Source organism: Epinephelus lanceolatus, chromosome 11 (assembly GCF_041903045.1).
Source record: "Epinephelus lanceolatus isolate andai-2023 chromosome 11, ASM4190304v1, whole genome shotgun sequence".
NCBI classification, from domain to species: domain Eukaryota; kingdom Metazoa; phylum Chordata; class Actinopteri; order Perciformes; family Serranidae; genus Epinephelus; species Epinephelus lanceolatus.
In genome coordinates this window covers 10,755,013-10,774,044 of record NC_135744.1, presented here as the reverse complement: position 1 = coordinate 10,774,044, position 19,032 = coordinate 10,755,013, and the positions used below count along the sequence as shown (strand labels likewise).

The window sequence follows — 19,032 nt, the reverse complement described above, 5'->3', positions numbered from 1 at the left end:
CTTTGTTGTATAAGCCACAATTGTTATCGCTCTAGCAAGGGGATATAATTACTGGCATTCAGATCCCGTCTGTGGCCTCGTTCATAAGCAACCAGAAAGCACCAGAAAGCATCTGTCAATGCAATGTAGTATGATCAAAGGCCTAGACGTTGTGCAGGCACGATGGGCACACACACATCCACACACACACACACACACACACACACACACACACACACACACACACACACAGGGAAAACATGGCCAGTCCAGGTAAACACTGCCTCTGCTCATTTGCATCACTAGAGCTGACTCACAAAGAGAAAACACAGCCAATAAACAACAAACAACAGCACAATCACTTTTGCTTCGGAGGGCGTTCTGCACAAGATAGAAAACAGGAGCAAAGCACAAGATAGTAAAGCGGGATTAGATCATCAGTGAGAGAAAGCGGGGAAGGCTGAGCGATAAGCAGCAGTGCCATCTTTGTCCAGCTACAAGTTGAGGACGAGGGGGCACCGCCTGGTCCAGTTCCAGCTCCCCTACATGCCCTTTTAAAAAGTGGTCCAATCTCAGCTCTAGTGCGCATAAATAGATCTGTAATTGCTTATTACAATACAATTAGGGCAAAGGAGATGAGAGAAGGAAAGATGCTTAGTGCAAATGTGGAGTGACAGGCCCAAGCACCCAGACCCAGGATTACAGTGGCCATTTGCACAAGGACAGAAAATGAGCGCGATAAGAGAGAGAGACAAAGAGGGAGGAAGAGAAAGAGAGGGAGAGACAGGAAGAGGGAGTTGGGGGGTGGGGAAGGGCTGTCAAGCACAGGGCAGAAGCTAATGACAACTCTGGCTTCAACTTGCAAAGACGTCTTTGAAGCCCGGCTCTGATCAGAGCTGTGATTGCCACTGCTGCAGGGCCACCACTCCTATATTAACCTACACTAACAGCTATTCAGTGAAAGTCACAGGCCCTTTTCAAAAACTGACTTCTGCTAGAGCTGGCCATCTGTGGAATGGCCCTGCGAGACGGCCAAGATGTGAGTAAGGGACATGCATGTAGGGGACACTGTTTGCATATGGCCCTGCTATAACAGTGACAGTCAGGCTGAACATGGGGCCGGTTAGAGCTGATTAGCTGCACTTCCCTCCTCAACCCACTACAGTTATGAAGATTGATAGAAGCAGCTTAGAGCTGATTATAGGGCCCTGGAGATGCATGGGCCCATACCCAAACAGCACATTCACACTGCATTCACAATGAGCACAGCATGCGATTGCTAGGCACAGGCCGGGCATTAAGCAAACGTTACAGCAATAAGAGGCAAATAAGAGAAATGGACAATGCCAGGAGTGCTCTTAAGAGCTTTTTTGGAAATATGAATATTATGCTAAGTAGATGCTTGCTTGTGGCCAAATCTGGGACATTTGAGCAAGCACGTTATGAACATTTAACAAATTTGCAAGACAATATATTGCGAACACGACTGGGTATCTAAAACTCACTCCAGGGTTATGAGACACAGCACGCCTTCATGTAGCCGTGGAGGTCTATTTAGCATGCAGAACACTGAAATTAATCTCATTTTGACTTGAGCCAGTCGTGCTTTGAAATACAAAACAAAAATATCCAAAAAAAAAATCCATAATAATCTTTAATAATACAAATATCTTGGTCTTGCTTATGTCCCACAAAAGTAGTTCATTTTAAGGGAGTTCTTGTACAGGAAAAAATTGACTGACAGACCTCCCAGTTCACTGTATTCTAGTTTAATGTCACAGAAATGTGATCGGGTAACAAAATTGCTGTCACTTTGTCGGAAAAGCTCATTTTCAGATTCATACTCAGTCTTAATGTTTCTACTAGAACATGTTTACATGCTGCAATTGTCAAAAAAACACTGTTTTCCTCAAACTGTGCTGCTACACCTGTATTCACCATCTGTCTGAGACGCTCTGTTTAGCGCCTGTCTCTTTAAGGCCCCCTCCCAAAAAAGCCCAGTCTGCTCTGATTGGTCAGTGTTTCTGGGTCTTCCATTTCCCAGCATTTCTGTACTATCATTGCAGCTGGGGAATGACCGTAATGGAGAATAGCTGCACTTTTTACTGTGGAAAAATGCCAATAAAAGCTTCTGAACACAACGGCGCATGTTCCAGCAGGAATGTGATTGGAAATCAGACAGAAATTAATAACATCAGCAACCCTTGATGTTAGCATGTAGCTTCACTTAGCAGCGTAGGCTACATGCAGTAGTGTGTCTGGAGCAGATGACCATATAAAGAAATCCAGCACACTATGACATCATACTGTAGCCAGAAAAGGAAAAAAAAAGTGGCGGAAACTTGAAGTTTTTGCTCACACAAATTACTTTCACATATATTATTTGAAACTTTGTCCATGTCTAATGAACAGACTTTATTGTAACACTATATATGTAGCCTACAACACAAAATATGAAAAACCGTAATAGGCTCCCTTTAGGTTTCTTTCCCTTTTATAATGAACATCACTGTTGAACTGTTTCAAAAACAAAATGTTTTTTTTCTAGAATTACTAAAAAGTCTTGAGTAAATGCACCCTGTGGAGTTTTTGACCACTAGTATTGCTATGGAGCAATGCCGTTTTCACACTATTCCGCTGTTCACCAGTTGGTGGCACTAATGTGAAAAGAGGTGTAGCAAGGTGCCACATAGGCCAAAAAGAAGAAGAATATTAGCCAGTAAACAAGGATGTGGGATTTTTATGTGGAAGGAAAGCACTGAACTTTTGTTTGTTTACAAGAAACTCATTAGGCTCAATCGTAAAGACACTCATAAAGACATAACTTGAACTCAGCTCCATAATATCTTTTTTTCACTTTGAGTTCCAGTTACGTTTTAAATCATAAAAACCTTTTTTATTAAATGTGTAATAATGAGGACAGAACATGGGGAAAATATGTGGACCTCTATGAATCCTTTAAACCCTCTGCAGAGGGCTGAGCAGTTTTCAGCTCACTGACATAGTTTGATCCTCCCCTCAGTCCAGCATAGCACACAGAAGAGACAGAGTCAGGACCCTGCAGTCACTTTTAGCAGCTATATTTGGGACTGGGCTCTGTTCTTTACACTATCGCACCTCCCAGTCTACTTTAGGCCTCTGCTGCCCTCTCTCTGTCTCTGAACTTTCACCAGGTTGCGGGTCCTGCAGTTTTGTTGTATGAGTTAAACCGAGTTCATTTCATTTATATTTCACGTACAGTGTGTCAGTAATCCTTACAGACGTGACCTGGGCCAAGCCTTCCAAAAAGACGAGTGGAAGGTAGATTTAAAGAATGCATTGCAAAAACAGTTTCAGTGTATCGTATAAAGAAAGCCTTAGAGAGAAACATCAAAAAGAGGAACACAGGCAGAGTGTTTTAAAAAATCATCAGCACCATCGAATGTGTTCATTCCAAAGTACAAAATGTGAAAACCTACAAATTGAACAATTATTATCATAAAGCAGCTTTTGACACCTGACAACAGAGAGTACTAGAAAACATTTCAACACACATGAAACAGCGAGCGACTGTGACCGTGCAACAGAAACATTCTCTCTATAGTAAATAATCTCTCTGCCTCAGCTGTTTGAGTGGCAGCCTTTTCAATAAGTTGATGTTCTCTTGCATGACCCTTAACACTGATAACAAATGTTAATTTCTGTACCAAGACCCCAGTCTTGGTACTGACAGTAAGTACTAGAGGGGAAAATAAATGGGATTTTGTGACAGGCCCTCCAACTACACCTTACTCCCCCCTGCCCCCCCCCCCCCCCTCTTCTCCCTATCACATGCATTGTAGGACAATAACACAGCTAATCATCCAAATCACCATCTTTGGAAATGTGGTCCTGTGACTGACATGATAAGAAAAGGAGGAGGAGATAAACAGCAGAAGGTTAGGCCACATAAAAGCAGGAATATCCTAGTTTCTGGTAGGTGGGCAGGTAACCTTGACGTGCATCCTCTCTGTTGTCCAGCTCCATTTCCCTCTTTAATCCTCACTGTCATGAATCTATATTTTTAGTGCTGAACAAACCAAGCAAAATTATATTAGCAATTATTTTGCCAAAAACTGTGATCATAGTTTTTTTTTATGTGTATATAAAGACTTTTCAAATCTTACTCTTACTTGTAGGATAAATAAAGTCCTTCCCTTTCCGCTGATTAAATCCTGCATCCATCTAACATTATGGTAAGACAGCTACATATGTTTTAACGTCCATATTGATTACATGGAGAGACTAGAGAATGACCAATGACATCATAACAACATATTAGTACAGCACAGACACACAGCTCAGTATCTGCCTGACATTATAAACTTCTCTCTCTCTCTCTCTCTTGATCATTGAATTCCTTATGAATCACCTGTTTTCAGCAGCGTCACAACAGGTTGCCATGGAAGCAACAACCTAACCATAAACCATAACCATTAAGACTCTCTTAATAACCTAAATAAATAGTTAAGTCTTGAATACAGGATAATTCGAGGGAAATTTAACGAAGTCTTAAGCTGGAGGATTAGTCAATTAATTTAGTAGTCGAATGACAGAAAGTGAATTGTGCTGCGTTCACATGGAATCAGGCATACGGTCATTTCAGTGGACGAGGCAGGACGGTAAAATTGGGTGAAGCCAGAAGAGAATACTGGCAATGGTAACGGTTGAAAGCACTGCTGTTTTAAGTCGAAATAACTTTTTGCCATCCTCTGCGGAGGAATTTACAACCAGATGTTACGTAGCTTCTTCACACAAGGTGGAAACATGTGATCTGGATGATAACTAGACGTCGCTTCAAATAACATAAAATAGTAACTGACCAATCATTTTCTTACATACTTTATTCTTTATTACAGTATCACCATTGCAACATTTATTTTCCCATCTTGCCATTCACTCAGACTGTGCTGTGCCGTCCAGAATGTGATTTCCGTCTGCCTGATTCCATGTGAACGCAACACCAATAACAATTTTAACAATCCAGTCACTCTTCAAGCTGAAATGCAACATCCACTGCTACAAGAATCTTTAATGCATTTCTCTGTTTAATATCCTTAAAGTTAAAATCTTTGTGTTTTGGACTGTAGGTCGGACTAAACAGGCTATTTTAATACGTTGCCTTGGGCTCTGGAGAAAATTGTGAGGGGCATTTTTCACAATTCTCCCTCATTTTAGGGACAAAAGGATTAATTGATTGATTGATGAATTGATTAATTGCGAAAATAACTGGCAAATTAATCAATGATGAAAATAATCGTTAGTCACAGCCCTAATTAATTATGCAACCATGTAAATGGTTTAAGCAGACTTTAACTCACACAGGCAGCAGCAGCTTTGTTGTCTAAATATAAATGCAGCCACATATGACTAACTGAATGCAACCTTGTTAATCATTTATAAGTAAAACAAACTCCAGGCAACTGCCAAGATGATGGAAACACAATTCATTCTACTACAAAGTTAATTATGCGCTTCATTGTGTTCCAAAAATAAACTGTTAAGTGGGCATCATTATGCATGGCTACCAAGGTCATCAGGCATTCAGTATCTTCAGAGACACGAATTCAACTTGCCGTTAGCGGAGTCTTGGGTGTTACACATTTCACTGTTCACCTCTAGGACAAGAATGTCAGTTTTCCTGACGGAGGAAGCCGCTCAGGACTCTCGCGCCATGGTGCCGTCTGCACTTAGTGTCACATGCAACGCAGTGAGCTGCTGTGGCTGAGGTGACTTTCATCTTTCTCATTTTAATGGGCAATCACAGTCAGTCCCTTCTGTTTATTATTTCACTTTTTATCTATTGGCCATTTGGGTTATCTGTTTATATTCACATGTACACTGAATCACACACAGTTATTTCATACAACACTATAGTTATTACGCAAAAAATCTGGAAATGTCACTTCCTCTATGAATCCAAATATTTACATATTTGGTTTATCTTTGACACTGAGAGCCATGAACCACAGTTACAGGATATAAACACAGACACAGACACACAGCCTTTAGCAAAGTAAAACACGTTGACATGATTTAGTTAACTCAATAAAAACTTACAGCATACTGTGATAATCTGGACACCTTGTATAATCATATGTCGTATTTACTGTATAATAATTCTTTACTAAATCTTTGGCTGGTAATTACTAAAGTAATACATAAAATACTGTGGCTTTAAGAAAAGTGGGCCTGCTCTGACACCACCCGCCATTCACAACAACCCTGAACCTCTGTTTCAATGTGCCCTTTATGTATGCACTTTATACATAATGGCAATTATGCCTAAGAAAAGCTCCAAGAAATAGGTGTTTTCATAACAAATTAATAACCATGATTTCTCAGGCTGAAGGTTATAAAACAAGATCATTATCTTTCACATTAAAAAAATACATTCCCTTTATTTACTGTCTCGTACTCTGCTAGCTACCTTAAACTAGCAGCAGCACTTTCAGGACTGCATGTCATTGTTGTGCTGTCAATGCATTTCTGACAGTGTTTTCAGTCACCCCAGACAATGGTTGTGGTCCACTTAATTGATGTAATTAATGTTCATCATGTTGAGTGTTTGCTGAACGACTTCTAAACCCAGAGCCTCTCGGCTCCTCTCAGGAGGGGAATTGGGCGAGCATGAAGCACTCGAGTTTTTTGTCATGCTTCACAGGAACCTAGAAATGAGTGGAATAATTCTCAGCTCTTAAGCATGCTCAGAAGAGCTCAGCAGCAGGGCTCAACTAAGTCATTCTCCATGGCGTGGATCGCTCCCAGGCAATCCTGACCAGCCAGCGTCCGGTTACCTGGACACACATCCACTCGCCCCACAATACGCAATCATTTAGTGGCAGGTGATGCATGGTAGAGCAAGCACAATGATACTGACTAGATGTCATGTAAGAGGGGACTGTTTACACTCTGTCGCACTGTGGCAGTCTGTGTGTGGCGACGCTGCGATGCCTTGTACTGTCCTTGATGCACCTCGTGCTGTCTGGAGGTGATTGGAGTAAAGCAGGAGAGGAGGAGATATAGCAGAGCTGAGAGGAGGAGAAGGAAGCAAAATCTTACTTTGTGTGGTGGAAGATATTTTGTTCTCTCATCTCTAGAATTATATAAACTGCTTGTGGCGAGTGGAGGCCTCAGCTGCGGTGAAAATAGGCCTCACTCCCTAACAATCTACTCCACATCTCCAAATCTTCCATCTCTGCCCCTGAGCGGTGGCAGAAACAAACAAAAACCTCCTGCTCTCCACTCTTTGTCTGTATTTCATTTCCTCTGAGGAAGAGGGCTCTCTTAAAATATTCAACCACTTTAAAGTGGCATGTCACACTGACCAGGCTATTTTCTTTGATGAGCTCTAGTCCTAATCCTTCAATGATACATCTTCTTCCAACTCCATCACTCGAGTGAGGTACCCTACAGAATAGTTATTGGTTGAAGAATCTGTGGGGGGAAAAAAGGGAATTGCCGGGTTTCCAAGCAGCTCTTACACATCAGGCGTATAAATGAAGCTGTGTGACACTATGGTCAAATGGATTTCTGCACACACACCCTTAACATGCTGCTGGGCCACAATCTGAGCCCCCCCAGCCTTGGCTCAGCCCACCTGCCCCACCTACGGTGTAATTCACTCTCCAGCTAAAGCCGGGTAGTAGGTCTGACCCTGACAGCTCTGGCCGTCACTTACTGCTGACCTCCAGCAAGGTGCCAATGAAACATGTCCATTGAGTGGTGAGCCGAACAAACTGCCTCACCTGGCTCCTGCTGACAGCTCAGCATTTTAAAGAGCGGTAACGGATCAACACCGGTTGATAGCCGCACAGCCATGCCGCCTTGCCTCCAGCCAGAGAAATGCACTGCAGCAAAAGCCTACACTTAGAAGATGAGGGGGGGGGGGGGGTTAATTCTGACACTTCAAATATTAAACCAATGAAAATATTAATTTCAATGCAATAAACAAAAAAAAAAGAGTAATTATCCAATAATAATGCAAATACGGTGAGCGTAGAAGGTGTTTGCTTGTTGTGCTGAGCCCTAATCGTTTTTGACAGTGGCGGTCCTAGACTCTGGGGGGGAGAGAAGCAAATCAAGGCCCCCTAACACCCCCTGGTGTCGTTTTTCCACCTCTTTTTTTGTTTCTGGTTTTCTGGTATTTGTCATTTTATTGTGCTGACGGTTACACCTAATGTCTGTTTGACAGTAACAGGTAGCTAGCTGACTGTCCTTGCTAAGAGTCCAGATGTCATACAGTCCCTGGTAGGGACCCCACTCAAGGTTTTTGGAGGCAGTGGACTGCCCTGTATAGTGCCTTTATGGGAGGTTTATGTGGCTTGTATTTATCATTGCATAATTTGCGCATGAGTGGCCATCATGGGGCCCCTTTGCAAAAAAAATGTTGGGAACCCCAAACAGTTGCCTGGTTTGTCACTCCTGATGGTGTGCCCCTGCTTTTTAACATTATCAGCCCAGTCTCATTCCGAACTCATCAAACACTGCCCCTTTATCAGTTATTTCAGTGTCAGACACCAATGCAAAAATGCACTTTTCGTGGCAGTATGATAGCCGCTGGGTGGCGTCTGATTATATCTCTGCCAGACTGCATCAATTTGAAATGTTGACGGTAACAACGTAATATAAGAAGCTAGAAAGCTAGACCCTATGGGCAGGTGGGAAGGGAGGTGGATGGGTCCAACAAGCCCTGGACTTTCACCTGGGAGCCCGATGTTCTCTTCCCATGTGAGTGATGAGCCAAACCATGATGTTTTTCCTAAACCTAACCTCATGCTTTTGTTGAACAAGGAAATTAAGAGAAATATGAGTTGTTTTACTAACATTGTAAGTTTATTTTAAAAAAGACTGTATGCATCTAATGAGCAGAAACTGTACATTCCCTGTAAAAATGGAAGTGTATTTTTAAAATATACTGTGCATATAATAAGCTTAAATAGACACTATGTCCCACACCCTCCACAACAGATACAGGAGATTTCCATACATAGACATGAAAATCCCAAAGCAGAGATATTTAATGAGTTGGGATGAGTACTCATTGGATTTTATATGACATCTTAGAAAAATGTCATTTGTAATCAATAATTTAACTGTTACTTTCTCGTAACCATGCAAACTACATTTGTAGTTGCAAATGGTGCATAATGTTTCCATTTCAAATTGAGCTTTTGTTTAATTGAGACATTTTACAGCAAGGAAACATAATAAGACTTGAGCAATGTTTGCTCATGACAACAAGTCACCAATCTGATAATCCTTGAGCCTATCCATTTATTCTGGCTAGCATATTAGCTAACAATGGTCTCCTTACAGACACAGGGTTACATTGACATCCCTAACGCCTCCATTTTCTGTCCATCTGTCCAATTTAGGTCCAAAATTTACTGGCGTTTAAGTCAAATAGTGGCTCTCCTTTCACTCTCTTACTTCTAGGCCCTTGTCACACCAAGCATGTGCTATAAACTGGGAGCGGCCACCCATGGTTTTTCAGGAGCCCAGCATTAACAAGCCTTTCACATAACCAGAAATCTCATTTCAAAATATTGCAAAATAGAGCTTTGAATAGGTGAAGTGACTTTGTGATAAAATATTCAGAAGAAGAAAAAAGGCTGTTTCAATCATGTGAAAAAATACTGTTTTCATGTGTGAGAATAATAAAAAGAAGTTTATCCTGACATTTAAAAAAATGAAAAATAAAAGATATGATGTACAAAAAATTGCACTTGTTTGGGTGAGAAATCAAACTTTCTTGATCCACTTTGTAGGTGTAGTTTTTAATTTTAGAAATAAGCAGGCTTCAGTTAATAATATTAAAAAAATTGGAGCAAAGTGTTTAGTTTTTGCAAGAAGCAGACAGATTGCCTCCTCTGAGTGTTTCAGTCATTAAAATGATAGCAGCCACAGTGCATTTTTTTCAACAGAGCCGAGATCCAGTAATATTTAAACAAATGAGAATAAAGTTCCAATTTTACAGGGTCATAAAAGCTTATTAGAGCGTTAGCACAGCGTCCCTCTGATCTTTCGCTCTTTCGCTACCTTTGCTTCTCCAATTCAGTGAGAAAAATTAGCCTTTTTGTCCTGCAAATATTTTGACCTTTATAAAATGGAGCCAGTGCGACTGCAATACTTCCAAAGATCCAACTATTCTTATTTCTGAATACACTGTTTCTTTGTCGCCACTTTCTCTCCCTGTCTGCGCCCTCTCAGCTGTGCAGTGCATCGTCATTTACATAAACGCACGTGATTGAACACAACGCAGCAACCGGAGGACCCAGGCGGACTAATAACAGTCCATTCTGCATCTGACAGCTCACTCTCCGTCAGGTGAAACTCTGGCTGTGGTCGAGTGTCTGACTCGGCTTGTACCCACAAAACAGCAACACCGACGTCAACAATTCCGAGCGTGAGAAATAGGAGGTGCGGGGAGAGTGTGTCAGATTAGAGTCCATTGCATGAGTCTCACGCTCACTGCGGGAGATTTGGCCTAAGGCCATGTTCCAGATTTGGGGGAGTTCCAGGTGTTAGTCAGCACAGTTATCCAGCTTATCAATCCTGCTTCATGAGTCAGGCCTTTGCTCTTGCTTCTGTCACAGCGAGCAAAACAAATTCAAATACAATCACAGTTAACTAATACCCCGACACAAAAAGCACCACAATGAGCTAAAAATGGAAACTGGCTAGTAAATTGCAATATTAGTAACCCTGCAGGTAGTGAGAATGGACAAGACTTTTCACACACACACACACACGCACACACACACGCACGCACGCAAGCACACGCGCACACACACAGCAGTTCAGGGGAATGTCAGCCAGTGTTTTTAGGCTCTAATAAATCAGTGATTTGATGTTCTGTGTGGTTAAATCATCTTTAAAAATAAGCTCATGACTCTTTCACAACTTCAAACTGACTCACTTACAGCATTCATTTCCAAAGGAGTCTATTTAATGAATTTCATTTCCTTGTGCATAAAAAATGTGATAATAGATGGGAAATTCATTACAGAGCATTATATTACTGTCAGGTAGCAGTGGCAGGAGATGTATGCTACTGTTAACCAATTCATTTTGAAACTGAAATTTTGTACTTCACAATGCTAATGCCAGTATATCAAGAAATTATAATATAGAAATATATACACTATACATAGTGCATACATATGTAGGCTAATTCATTTTCTTTAATTAATTTGTCATTATCTCCCAGTGTCCTTCCAAACCTCCTACAATGACAAAACCTTTATATAAGCCTATAATAATAATAATAATAAAATAATAATAATATCTGCAAAGGAACCTCTATGTCAACAAGACTACTCAACCATGTTGAAAACAAATGAACTCTTAACAAACTATTACCACAAAAGTTAACACACACACAGACATAAGGACTCCTTTTCAGAAAATTGCAATTGTTGCCATTTCTAGCAATTTCTTTATCCATCAATTAACTTGCTGTGTCCTGACTTCATACCAAAAGTTAGGTCAGGTTGTTTCATTCATAGAAATTGTCTCAAAACTAAACAAAACTTTTCTGAAAGGTTCTCCATGGAGTTTACGACCTCTAGCAGCGCTATGGGGATGTTTCTCTATGAGTGGATCCCCGTTTTGTTTATCGTGTCCATGCTTGCATGGGGAACGCACGGGGGGGGGGGGGGGGGGGGGGGGTTGGCACAGGGATGCATAAACATAACTTTTGTTTGTTTACAAGAAAACTCCACTGGGCCCCTTTAATGCACTCTTGTTTTTGAAAGCAGAAATCTCTGGAGCATGTGCATTGTGACTTATAGGGTAATCAGACTTTTCTGATCCCAAGACACACACACACACAGGGCAACCCCATTCTAATGTAATGCTGGGCTCAATTTAAGTCTTACTATAAATTCTTCAGCACACAACATTTGTTGTTCTTTAATTAAATTAGATGGTAGATCTAGAGCTAACAACAATTGCTAATCACTTTGCTCTAAGCTAAAGTTAGCCTAAGGCTTAATTTGATCTAGAAGAGAAGGGGTCAAAATAACACAGTGTTTGTTCAAGGCCCTGGATAAGTTTTGCCCTTGGATTTAATATGTGAAATGTGAAAAATGGCTAAAGAATCTGAATGTAGTGCAAGGCAGTGAGTAAATCATGTCAACAGCATGTCTCATGAGTCATATCATGCTGTTCTAAGCTATCTTACATGTGGTTCATCTTAAGCCTTTGCCATATATAGTCACATGGTTAACATTACAATTACAAGAGAGCTAAAAGCTTCATAAATGTGAGGTAACATTTGTGAAAGATTGAGTATGCCTCCAATATATCACCCTTGTCGCAGGGCACATGCCAGCTCATCATGCACTAATACAACATATCAAGCGTGTGTATGGTACAAACACGCACATACAAACAGTCCCACACAACAGTCACTTCTTGTCTGTCTGCACAGTAGCCAACCGTAGGCAGCACAAGAGCTGCAGAAAACAGGCTTAGACACACAGTTCTACATGAAAACCCTTCTTTTCCATGAGCTGATCCTTCTTTGTTCTGCATAAATGCCAATTACATAATTCTCTCTGGCATGCAAATCAGATTAGATGAGGCCATGGCAGATCACCTATACCGCTCGGTCTAGTGCTGCTGCCAAATCCACAAGAATAGAATATTTTGGGACACCACATTTCTGTGCATTTAACAATTTAATCAGCTTTTTATTCAACAAGCATAGCCTATATATCATTCTTAATGTAAAAAAAAAATCATAGTTATAACATTAATGATTTTCACAAAGTCACTATGTCTTTCAGGTACATGGAGGCTACTATTTGTGATGCAGGAGGACATATTTGGCATACACATGGTGGTATTTGATTAAACGCAATTTGAAATTTTGATAGTGAAATATCAAGGGTATTATCAAATGCTAGAGATGTCCAGGAGTATACATGACGTACTATATCAGGGGGATATTTGTATGCTGAGAAGAGACACTGACATTCAGCTTGTGGGCACTGATACCCAGAATCACGCTGGGAAAGGGAACCAATGCAAATTAGCAAATCGAAGGAAAGTGACACTATGCTGTTGGCTGTAGGAAACCATCAGAAAAATGTTGCGGCAGTGCACAATGCAGTCAAGAAAAGCACAAAAGGCCTCTCACTATGCCTTTCTGTGTTTGCGTGTGCAGGGGCGCATGTGTGCACTTCCTTGTGTGCGTGCGTGTGTGTGCATGTGTGTTTGTCTGTTTGTTTCAGCCCAGGGAACTAAAGAGCAGAACAAACCACAAGTTGCCTGACAGCACAAGACCCTACCCAAAGTGAACTTTGAGTACGCAGGGACAGCTGGTGGAGGAGAGTGGAAAAAAGAGACAAAAATGGAAAGCAGAAATAAGGCTGTTGCAACTGCAATGCATTACTCATGACTTTGGGAAGAGCTTGTGTCAGAAATCTCTTACTATACCACACAGAACATACTTTGATTGTATTTATTCATTTATGGATGGACCTATATATGTATGCATTGTACAATAAGTGACAGGCGGAGAGTGGGCATCCACTATGCGAAAGCACCTATTCACCACGGATGTGTGTGTGAGAGACAGGACACTATAAGACCCACCAATGAAAATCAGGCACTAAGAAGGTGTCGATTTATGGGGGTAACATCAGTATTGACCAATATTCACCTCGTTGACATTTATCGACAGAAGTGGATGATGTTTTGTTTTTTTTCTTTTGTGTGTGTGTGTGTGTGTCACGTCAATATAGCACAGGCTAAAAAGCAGGGCTCGAGACTAACAGCGTCCTGTTGTCCCACGGATAATAGAAAAAGTGTTTGGGACAAACAGAGATCTTCCCAGGACGTCTTGTGGACAAAAGGATGCAGTAAAGTCACTATGCGTGTCAGGGGATGCACTCTATTGTCTCCGTGGTAATGTTACACTGTGAACAACTAATCTGTGTTAAAATCAGCAGGTGGAGAGCTAGCAAACGTTAGCTGTTAGCAGCCGGAGGCCAGAACTGAGAGTTCATGGAGGTTGCACTGAATTACATAATGATGCATTCAAGCTCTGTTTAGTAAAAATGTGCATTGGGTGAAGGGAAATTACAATGTTCTCATGATGTATTCAAATGCAATCTTGTAAAATGTAGTTCTTGGTGGGGAACTTGAATAAATACAATTGTTTGAAGGATATAAGAGAGGGAATCATGTTATATTATATAGAGTAAAAACTAAACAGGCTTTTGAAGAAGTTATTTTCAAAAACATTTTATATTAAAAAAAAAAGTTATATTCAAGGTTGTTTCATAAATGTGTTTAACTGAATTTGTGCTCACTGATGATAGTGTAATAAAAGACTGAATGACTTTAAATCTGCAGAGTTGTTTTTTTAAAACAAAGATGTCTTTGTTTCCCTGGCACAAAATGGCAAATACATAACAACATTAATAAGATAAACAACAACAACAGCATCAGTATCAGCCCAGAACTGGTGCATCCCTACAAGTGACATAAAATAATGTCAGGCTACAGGCTACCTATCAGAATGTGGGATTCATGGTACATGTTCTGAAAATAGAATATGTTGATTTTTTTTTTTTTTTTTTTTTTACAAATAACACTTTTTACAGTGTAGTTAGGCTGCAGGCACATTTCAGTAAGTATCCAAGCATACATGCTCTAAGTGCACAGGCCAGGCAGCAATATACGTACGTTACATTTTGCATTAATAGATGCAATCCCAGTCCCACATCCCTCCAGGCTCCCTATTGTTAATGGTTTTATGAAGCACACAAGACCAGTGACATTAACTTGATATTCAGCTTCCATCTTAGCACATAAGAATGCTAAAAATATAGAGTGAGAAGAAATGACTGTCAACAGTTCCCTGTTGTAGATAAAGAGAACAGCGCTTGCTTTCTTAATGTTGTAATCCATCACAATCTGTATGATTTTTTTTTTTCTATTCGAACCACTAAATAGAATTGGGATAGAAAAGCAATTCCCTTTAGACTATAAGATTTTACATTTTGAGCACATGAGCACCCTCAGATTTTCTCCTATATCAGCTGAAAAATGCACCCAATTTTTGTGAGTGTTTAAAATGTGCTCGATGCAAGTCAGATGAAATTCAATTTGCCATCTTGAACATCCAGAGACACACAGCTATATACTGCCAGTTGTGAGCACATCTGGGTTGTGCACATAACGTAAACATCCTTTACGCAGTAGCCAGAGGACATACAAAAAAAAAAAAGAAAAGAAAAAGCACTGCACAATAATAGGTTTGATGCCTCTGTCCCCCTGTGCTAAACTATCAAACAGAGCAATGTGTCCCTGCTGCAGGCCTGGCCTCCGGGTCTTGGGGACAGACATAGAAAGATACAGATCTATAACCTGCAGTATCGGGTCTAATTGATGCAGGTCTACCATGCAGGGAAAAATCGACATGACAGGCATCAGCCACGTGTGACATGCTTTATCGGTTTGTTTGGGTCTCCTGGCTTGGAGGAGTTACATGGAAAGTGATGTCAGTGCACATGCATCATGCACAGCTCATTTATACCATTTTTTTTGTCATTTCTTTGTTTAACAGTGTATGAAATTGTCGCGGAACTTGTGGAGCGCAATGAAGGCGGAGCTCTTTAAAATGACAGTAGAGATTGTGCGACCGAATCCTGCTTGAACAGCGGAGCCCCGGCAGTGTGAATCTGAAATGTCTGCTTGGGATGCCCTCCACAGATCAGCAATGAAATGTGTTAAAATTTGCGAGGAACATCTGAAACACAGATGTCTAGCGGATGTTTCCCATAACACTTCCTCCTCCTCTGACATGGTGAGCTGTCTCTCTTCTATTCATATGCTAATGCTCAATCAGGCTGTCCAATCCGGAAGCATTTCCAACCACTTTTTTTTTCCGCAAGCAATCAATTAACCTTGGAGAGAGATAAAAGCTTAAAGAGTCACATAAGAGACGGGCTAGAGCAAATGGTGATATGAACTGAAAAAAAGGAGGAAAAAAAAAAAAACTACCAAGATGGGAAAGAGGCAGTTGGGGAATAGCTGGATAATGTAGGTATAAACACACAAGTCTGTGCCTAGGAAGGCTCGACTGAAGCTCATTCTCATCTAAGCTGAGTTTCCCCCCACTGCAGGAGGGACTTCCAACACCTTCAGCTGCAATATAAATGTTAATAGAGTTCAGGGAAAGAAAACGAGGTGTAAACAAACAAATGTGGTATTCCATGCTTTGGGGCAGCAGGAGGGCCCTGCCATTGAGCAGTACGTCTGCGCGCGTGTGCATGTGTGTGTTTGCATGTGCTGCGGGAATGAGGAGAGAAGAGGGAATAAAGATGGGGCTTCTCACACACTCAGTATGAGCGAGGCTGTAGTGGACCTCCAGCGGTGGAGCCCTCCCAAACCCTTCCTAAAAACTCCAGAGAGAGACTCCGCCGTAAGACAGCCCAGATCATTTCTCGACATCCTAAAAAAAGGCAGCTTTGAGGTTGAGAGCAAATAGAAATCCGTCACTACTGCCACCGGAAACACACTGAGCATCCAAAACCAAAACAAAAGTAGGTCTCGTTCTATATTGAGCGTAGTTTAAATATCAAAGTATGTGAAAGATACAGTATCATATGAGGCTCTCCTCTGTACTGCTAACAGTCATTTACAGTGCACAAAAGCAGGGCAGTGAGACAGAGGGAGAGATGAAGGGTAGGTGGGTGGTAAACACTCACATCCTCATTCTAAGCAGACAGGCAGCCACAGCTCTCCGTCCTGACTTGTTCAAAGGGTTGGCAACCTTCAGACCAATTAGACATCACAGGGCAGCCTGCACAGCACCCGGCTTTCATATAAACGGCTCTCCATGAATTTTTAATCAGCTATAATTTAAGGATTTAAATAAAGATCAAATTCTTCCGGCTGCACTGCGAAGAGGTGTCTGCCTGTGTATGTGTGCGTGTCTGCATTTTTATGCAATCAAATGGAAGTGAGTGCGCATGAATGTGTTCATCTGTCTTCACCCCCCCACCACCACCACCCATCCTTAATGTTTCCTCTTCTTCCTCTCTCACTCCCCTCTCTCCCCAATCCCACCTGCCACTGTTATGAGCAGAAGCCCGGCAGGTTCTCTAACCCAGAGCAGAAAATTTCCTGACTGACTGGTTGACTGGTTGACTGGTTGGCTGGCTGAGTGGCAGCATGTGAAGAGCAGGAGACAGATCTGCAGGGAATCACTGACAGATGTAATTAATGAGGTCATACTTGGAGTTGGCAGTCCCCTTCATATCCAATTCCTGCCGATCACAACTGAACACACCTGCAGCTCTAACAGCAAGGGGAAAAAAAAAGACAATACACCTCCACAGTGAGGGAAACACAGACTTGGGCAGTCTTTTTTTTTTTTAGCAGACATTGTCCCTTCTGAATCTGAGATAAGACTTTACATGGCACAAATCCCAAAACATTATCTAAGCTGCAGTGACAGAGTAAAATGTACCAGTGGCTGAACTTTATTTGGATTTTATTTTGCAATATTTCTATTGAACAAACATTTGAAAGGATGTTTTTGTTTTTTTGCATTTTTGACTTTCAACATTACAGAAAGTCAGCAATTGCAACTGAGAACAGATTTTTTACCTCATATTTAAAGATTGTAAAGGCTGGTCTTCTGTATCCCTGTTGTTTTTTAAATTTTCTACTTCCATGTTTTCTCCTGTTTCTGCCTCACTCTGATTCTTAGGTGTTACAGGTGCAGGCAAAGTAATCAGGCAGCCTAGAGTTGTAATCTCTCTTGTAATATGCTACCTAATATCTTTTATTGTAAGGAATATGCTGAGGTTCCTATTTTTGCTTTCCCTATTTTGTTTTACTTTTTGATTTTATAAACCTGGGTCTGTGCACATCAACAATGCTTGCCTCAAAAATAAATAAATAAATAAAAATAAAATTGGCAAAGCAATCACCATAAATGCCAACTGAAAACACTTTTTAAGAATGCAAACAAAAACACATAAACGTGGGTTACTTGGAAAGTCAAATTGGGCATTTTTTCCTCCTTACTATGTTTGGGAACATTTTCCACAATAACTGAGAGCGTGACATTTAATGAAACAGTAATAGAAACACAAATCAAGAACAAAGCCGTTCAGTGCAATGTAGGTACTGCCATAGACCGTGGTGCTGCTGCAGTACACAGCACCAACAGCAGCCGTACGGTTAATTATGCTGAATGTCAATGAGTATTCCTCCATTTCCTCCTAGACCATATTATACCATCTCCTGGCCTGGTTTCTATCTTTACGGTGGAGAGTATTTATTACCTGTAAACAAGTGGGAAAACAGGCCTTCTCACGTTTCACTGGGGCTCCCTCACTCATCACTAATATGTGAAAATATGTATTCAGGTCAAAGATTTCAGGCCTCCCCTCGAGACCCTGTCGGTCTTCAGCCCTCCTTAGTGCAAACACGCAAACAAACACATGTACTAAAAGGGCACACGTTGCCTAGCAAATACAGTATACTCAACGGAGGATACAGAAATACATGCACACACAGAGCACGACCCACAGGTATGGTCATTGTTTGCATGAGCATGTGCGTGCATTTACGAGCACACTTACATTTCCCCCTCTTTCTGCACATGGGGCTGACCAGCCAGTACAGCTTCAATGGTACACTTACTCACCCTGAAAACAAAGGAGAGCCTTGGCAATGCTCTTGTTATCCATCACCTCTTCAATCTTGCATAAATAACTCTTAATAAATAGCATCATCGTGTCAGAGAGCTTTCAGCTGCATGGCCTCCCCTGCAGCTCCAACCTATTTTTTTTCTCTTCGCTCTGCACTTTTATCCTTACTTGTTTTGCATTTTTGCCTCGCTTAGCATAAAGGGATACAAAATATTTTGAAAACAGGGTTCTGGTGACTCTTCAAGGATGCAAGATGCAATTTCCCAGGACGGTTTAGGTACACTCATCCCTTTGGAGGGAATGGCAAGCTGTGGTGAATTTAAAACCATTCTGACTGACCATCTTTGCCCTA

General features: G+C 41.2%; 1 protein-coding gene across 13 annotated transcripts in view; it reads right to left on the bottom strand.

Moving 5' to 3' along the window:
- Positions 1-19,032, bottom strand: part of LOC117267257 (RNA-binding protein Musashi homolog 2) — a 311,435-nt gene that overhangs the window by 229,101 nt on the left and 63,302 nt on the right. The gene's annotated exons all lie outside the window — the stretch shown is intronic.